Below are 7,173 nucleotides of genomic sequence, written 5' to 3' on the forward strand. Positions count from 1 at the left end.
GTATCTTCTCTTTCACTCCAATGGTTTTGCAGGCTTGTGATTGAGATTTTAAGTTCCTCTATATCTCTTTGACTCTGCTTTTTGCAATCTATTTCTTTCCTGTATTGCTTATTCAAGGAATCCATCATTTCTTTAATCTCCTGTATTTTTTGGAGGAAAAAAAAACCCTATTTATTCACAAATTACACAATACACAAATACTCGTTACACAAAACAGCACATTGCTCAGTACCTGGGAGACTGAGCAAGGAGGATCACAGTGAGTTTGAAGCTAGCCTGGGCTACAAAGTGAGACCCTGTCTTAACAAATAAAACAAAACACCCAGCATACTAAAGCATCTCTAGATACCTACCCCCATCCTTTGAGAATATCCCTTATAGAACAAAATAAAATAGCATTTTTATCACTTTAAAATTGACCTGTTAACCCAGGATAATTTTCTGATGATATAACTTAGGGGGAGAAATATAATACCTTTTTTTTTAAAGGCAAGTGTTGATTTTCTTGTGTGTAGGGATAAGCATTCTATTGAAACAAGATTTTAAGAAATTAACCTCACAGAAATATAGGCCATTATTTACATGCTCCAGCAGTGTTAGGTAAGGTTCTTTAACACAAAGTAGCTTTCATTTCTAATAAAATTAATTTTATATCAATAACATCTTCCTGACTTTCAGAAACAACAGTGCACAACAGTCTCATATAATTATACTACAATATACAATATAAAAATAATAATTCACGTTATCAATGAGAGCATTTTATGAAGGTAACTGTGGCCTTTAAATAAACTATTTAATATCTTTCACAAAGTCATGGGATTATACTACAAGTGATATTCCAGTTTCTATGTATGTTTTGCTTAAGTTACTCAGTGGCACTCTAATAAGAACTTCCCTTATTTTTAGAATATAATTTAGCTGTTTATAATTGTAACTGAATAGTTAAAAAATTTTATCTCAAAAAGTAATTTTAAGCATCAGCCAGAAATTTACAAATAAGAAATAAGTAACTTCAGGGATTTTTAAACACCTAAAAATAAGAGAAAAAAATATTGCTTTTCATTGGGATAATAGAGAATTACAATTTATTGTGACATATTGGTAAAAGACACTCAACCCTACACATGACTCACTTGTGATGCGGACACACAGCAAGGAGTAAAATGAAAACCATCATTCTGACATCTCACACACCTAACAAATACTGGAGCTACCGCTGTTACAACTTCAAGGTCAAAACTGAAGCACAAATTAGAAAATAAGGAGAATAAAAAAGTGTTCAGAACTCACACGCTTTCAACCAGACTTTCCAAGATTCCACATATATGCAAATGACAACGTAGAATCAACATGAATGTCAGAAATTCACTATGCAGACTTGACTTGGCTTACTTAGTCACTTAGTGAGCAACAGCAATGAAAGAGTGGCCGGGAGCAAGCAGCAGATTTCAAGGAGGAAAAGTAATCATATACTTTATCGGAAAACAAAGTGAGCATGTCAACATTAAAACTACTGGCCATCAAGTTGTTAACTACTTAAGAACACATTTTTTAATCTGTATCTTTAAAATGCATTCATTCATAAACGAATCTGTTCATTGGTCAAAACAATTTTACTAAGAATTCTAATCTTAAGCATAAGTCATGTCTTTTGAAAGCATATTTCAAACACAACCATCCTACTGTTTAATTTTCTATGTCTCATCAGAAAGCCATATTTTACAAATAGGAGTTTTGCCCCATTTCTCCACAGTAAATGTACCTATGTTTAAACATTAAGTACCAATCAAAAAGACAGACTCAACTCCACTATGCATATTGCTTCATCAGGCTTTGATAAATACAGAGCCATCTGGGGAGGTGGCACCCTCTTCCTTCTCCATTACAGTCTCCACTGTCCCAGAAGCTGACACAACAACCATTGTTTTATTAGCTGAAACTGTCTTCTGTTTTTCAGCAATAGCTGCACAAACAGCAACAATCTCCTCACTTTCAAAGTCATAGTCAGGAATCGACTTGGGTGAAACATGCATTTCCTCAGGTGGGGCTTCACTTTTCATTTTCTGTGCTACCTTCTGCTGCTCCTGTAGTGTTCTTGCCCAAGAAAGGTCTTCTTTCCATATTTCAGGATTCATTGGATAGATGTGAAGGGCTACTTGGAAACTTTGGATGGCCAGGATTATCTCTCCTAATCCAAGCTGAGCTCGTCCCAAAGTTTGCCAAGACTCCCATGAATGTGGGTCTCGCTGGACAGCCATCTCTGCTGCATGTACTGCTGGGAACATTTCATGAAGAGACATCAGGACCTGTGATTTCATCTCGTACAGGGAGCATCATTTGGCATTAGCTGTAGCGCTTCATCCCACTTCTGAATTGCCTCCTGATACCTTTTATTTTCAGCCAGATTTGCTCCTTCATCCTTTAGCTGTCTGCTTTTCTCTGCACAGTCCTCAAGGAGAATTTCCTTCCTGCGTTTATTGGCGTGAAGCCAGTTCCTGTCCTCATTCTCAACCACATCCTTCTCATCAGCGGCTTCGGCTTCAAACTGCTGCAAAGTCACCTTGGAGACCTTCTTCCACCCAAAGGAAGCCATTCTCAGCACCTTGCTGCTCTCACCGCAACACCCGCTCACCTCCTTTCCCTCCTCTTTCTCTGGTTTTGCACCGCAGACGCGCCAGCCCCAGTGACCCGATAACCCTCCTGTATTTTTTTTTTTATCAATGTCTTCTTTAGAAGCAGTTATTAATTCTTTTACTGCAGAGTTTTTTCAGATTGGGTTTCTTCCCTATGTTTCTGTAATTGATTCTTTAGTTCAGATGCTATAAATTCAGAGATTTCTTTTTTCATTTCAGATATTAATTCTGCTTTGAGTTCTTTTAAACCTTTCTGCTGCTGCTTATCTACTTCCGACACTATTAATTCATATATTTCAGCTGAGCTAATGTCCACTGCACTTGTTCTGGGTGGGCATTGTGTTTCCTCCACATGTTTCTGCATTTGAGTTTTTAGTTCAGATGCTATGAAATCAGAGATTTTTTGTTGTTGTTGTTGTTGTTGTTGTTGTTGCAGAAATTGATTCTGCTCTGAGTTTCTCTATATCTTTCTGCTGTTGTTTATTTACTTCTGATGCTATTAATTCATACATTTCAGCTGAGCTAATGTCCTCTGTATTTGTTATGGGTGTGCTCGAGTCCTGAGATTGCATTTTGCTCCTTGTCTTTATCATTTTATACAGCACTGACCTCTGACCTTTGATGTAGAGCTTTGTGCCACTATATCCTTATCACCTAATGAAATTCAGGTACTGATATACCAAGTTCTATTTCATGAAGTTGTGACTGCTTGGGTATGGCTACTGTGCTTAGCTCCTTATTGTTGTTGCCCTTGGAGTTGGGCCTGCTCTACCCCTCTTGTAAGATGTTCTGTTCCTGGATTAGCTGTGTGGTTGACCCTAGTCTCACTGCAGGGACTTTAGCTGCAGGGTTTCACCCCACGCCTGTATTCCAGGCCTGAGCTGGGTCTGGAGGGGTATGAGGAGGGGCAGCAAGAGAGTACAGATGGTCTCCCACACACTCCCCGGGGCTGTGCTTTGGCAGGTCTGCAGAACTCCCAAGAGGGTGGCAGAAGTTTTCACTCACAGGACGGGCTGTGCTGGCTCTGGATGGGCAGGGGATGTCCTGAGAATTTGGGGAAAGGCCTCTTTTACACAGCAGGCCTGGGCTTGGACTGGCAGGCACAAGACAGAGCAGAAGCTCTCCCACACACTCACAGGGTCTGGGGTTGGTTGTATAGCCCTTCTTTTTAAAAAAATTTTTTTTTCTATTTAGTACAGGGTCTCAATATGTAGATTGGACACATATTCTCCTGTTTTCATCCTCCCAAGCGCTGGGATTACAGATGCAGGCCATCACGCCCAGTCTTAATTGCTATCTCAGTATGCTCCAGGGGTGGGTCCGGCATGGCACACTGGGGATTGAACCCCAGTCTCTGTGCTCTGCTTAAGCAGGTGCCTTAGTCCACTGAGCTTGTCGGGCATGGGCGCCCTGCTCCTCAGCCTTGCCCCTTCCGCTGGAGCTTATGCCACGAGCCTTGTTTCTTGTATAGCTTTTGGTCCCTGCTGGTAAGATTTGATTGGTTCACATAGCCCTACGAAGCAGCTGACTATTGGCCTATTGCCCACGTCAGGTGATGTACGTGGCGCCCACTGATAGGTCCGGGGAGGGGATATAAGGAGGGGTTAGAGGAAGTGGAGAAAAAAGAAGAAGAAGAGAGAGGAGGAAGAAGGACACGTGAAAATAAAGGGAACAAAAACAAAGAAGGAGGCTCCGTCTCGTCCTTTTCCAGCGCCGGTCATGAGCTATCTGGCTGGCCCAAAGGTGGAAGCGTTCTTACCCTTAGAACTCCTGCATTCTGCAAGTACCTAAGACCAATGCCAAATAATGCTGCCTAAGTCTTCTGCCAGCTGGAGCAGTAGCCAGGCTTTCCTCTCTCTTGGCTATAGGGCCCAGTTGCTTGGATCACTAAGTACTCTAACACTGATTCAAGGAATAAATCCCTCATGTCAGCACGATTCTGGAACCTGGTGTGGCCGCCTCCACCATTCTGGATGGGACTCAGCAGCTTTTTCCCCAAGGCAAAGTCCCTAATCCTTGTGGTTCTGAGGCTACAATGGGTGGAGACCTGCTGCCTCCTGTGATGCCCTTAGGCCATCTTTTTTGTTCTTTTATTCCATTTCAGCAATGGAGATCAGAGATCCTCTCACCTCTACCTTTGCATTCCATAGGTTTACTGGAGCTTCCTTCCTTTCTTTTCCAATAATTTTATTGGGAAACAAATATCAACAAGACAGTTTCACAACCAATTACTGGTACATTTACAGTAATTAATACATTGCATATTGTTGTCTTAGTCGTTATTCATTGTACAAGATGCAGACATAATATCCTGTCTCAAACACTATTAAAACAAACCTCTCTATTCATTGAATTAAGAGAATAGAACTGTAAATTTATCCTAACTATAATGAGTATACAGATACAAAAGGGTCATTCATTTCTATTCCACTTTTTTGGTTAGTTTTTTTCAGAGAAGGGCATTCCATTGTTGTTTAAATATTGTAGGTGCTTGAATTCAGCACAATCTTCCAATAGAGTCCAGGAGTCCATAATAGTAGTGTGTTTTCCAGAAGACTGTCAATGTCCAGTTGTTTACTTGAGCTTTTTACAGTTCAGCATATTAATGTGGCTTTACTTTTTATACTTCATTTTCATACTTTTCCAGTGGAGCTTCCTTTCTGACAAAACTCACAATATTTTAAATTATCCTGCTGGTACCAAATTGTGTCTCAGTTCCTCTTCTCTCATTGATGGGACAAATACCTGACACTCAAAATGAAGGAAGGAAAGGTTTATTTAGCTCACAGTTACTGGAGGTTTCAGTCCATACTCAGCTGGCTCCAAGGCAGACTGGCATACAGCAGAGAGCAACTTTTCATGGTCGCAGTAAAGAGCAGAGAGCAGAGAGTGGTAGCAAAAATGGCTACAGGGAGCAAGTCTGTCTCCCTTATGTTGCATTCAAGTTATCCACCCCAGGCTGGGTGCATTACCCACACCCATAATCCCAGCAGCACTCATACCCATAATCCCAGTAGACCATGAATTAATCACAAACTCAGGAAGTCCATCCCATGACAGCATGAGGCTTTGGGGGGACAACTAGACACAGACCATAACACAGTCTCTACTCTTTTTTTTTGTTGTTGTTCTTGGCTTTCACTTATATTAAGCTCTTCTATTGCGTTACCTCCTCTCCTTGTAGATGTAGCTTCAGTGTCTCATTGGCCTTTAGTTGTCAGCATATTATTCCCCACTTAGGTTTTTCATGAGCATGTTGTTTTTGTCTGGTGTTGTGTCTTTTGATTTGTTTTCCACCACAACTGGACCATTGTTACATGCTTTTCCTGTAAGGTGTGATTTTGCTGTGTAGTATTTTTGCAAAGGAGACACACTTGCTTTGTAGCTGTGTCTCTGTGTTACATTGTGCTAGGGTTATCTGTTCTTGGTATGTTTGCCCTGTCTGATACAATGCTTATCTCCTTTGCCTGTAGTTGAGCTTCCTCTAGTGACTGTAGAGCCCCATACCCCTCCTGTTTTTAAAGTTTTCTCAGCTTTATCCTTAATGCACAACACTAGTTTTGTCTTTAATTGATGCTTGTGTTGGTTCTTCTCTGGCATTTGTCTCCACAAATGGTTAGCCTCCTGTTCTGCTTATTGTTCTGGGGTTTTTGCTTGCCTCATCCATGTACACAGAGGTTTTAGTTAACCCTTAGTCCTACCACTCTGGCATGCAGTTGTCTCCAAACATAGACTACCATGTGAATCTACTTTTTGACGTGTAGCATATTTTGTTTGGCTGTTTACATCTGTTGGATCTATGCTTAGATCTTTTTCTTTAAACTCTGATGTAAATGTAGCTCTCCATAGCCCTTATGCTTTTGCATGTCTACTGTTTTTCTTCCCATTGTGCTATCACCTCTTATATGTGCCATTGTAGTTTTTGTGCTTTTTCACTCTATTTTTACATTGGTTTGAACATGTGCCTCTATCTTTCTGTTTTTTGTCTTATGTTTGGCATGTTTCTGAGCCTTCTTGGGCTCTTTAGTCATTCCCCGAGTTTGTTTTGTCTTATGAACCACAACTACAGGCAAAGGAGATAGGCACTGTGGTAGACAGGGCAAACACACCAAGAACAGGCAACCCTAGAAAAAACTCAATGTAACACAGAGACACAGCTACATAGCCATTTTAGAATGCTTTTTGCTTTTTTATGCTTTGTCTGCAATTACTTCTGAGAAACTTCTTAGACCAGCTATAGATGTTGAACTGAATTTCACTCTGTTAGCTCTTACAGACACAGGACCTCTTTCACCTTAGCCTGGAGTTATTTTACTTCCTCCAGTGTGGACTTGCACTGCTTTGAGGCTTTCTCTTTAGTTGTCAGGTTCTTTTTGTATGTGTTCTTTGGCCTCATGTCACTGTTGGATTTTATTTTTGTTTTTATTTATTTTTTTCCATTTATGTATTTGGTACAAGGTCTTATTATGTAACTCAGACTTGTAGTGATTCTCCTGTTTTCAGTCTCCCCAGCGCTGGGATTACAGGCATGTGCCAC

At 40.6% G+C, this 7,173-nt stretch overlaps 1 pseudogene; it reads right to left on the reverse strand.

The window, feature by feature from the left end:
• Positions 1-1,663: 1,663 nt before the first annotated feature.
• On the reverse strand, positions 1,664-2,694 carry LOC101570871 (annotated as a pseudogene).
• Between the last annotated feature and the right edge of the window lie 4,479 nt (positions 2,695-7,173).

The sequence above is a fragment of the Octodon degus genome, unplaced genomic scaffold (assembly GCF_000260255.1).
Source record: "Octodon degus isolate 3935 unplaced genomic scaffold, OctDeg1.0 scaffold00125, whole genome shotgun sequence".
NCBI lineage: Eukaryota > Metazoa > Chordata > Mammalia > Rodentia > Octodontidae > Octodon > Octodon degus.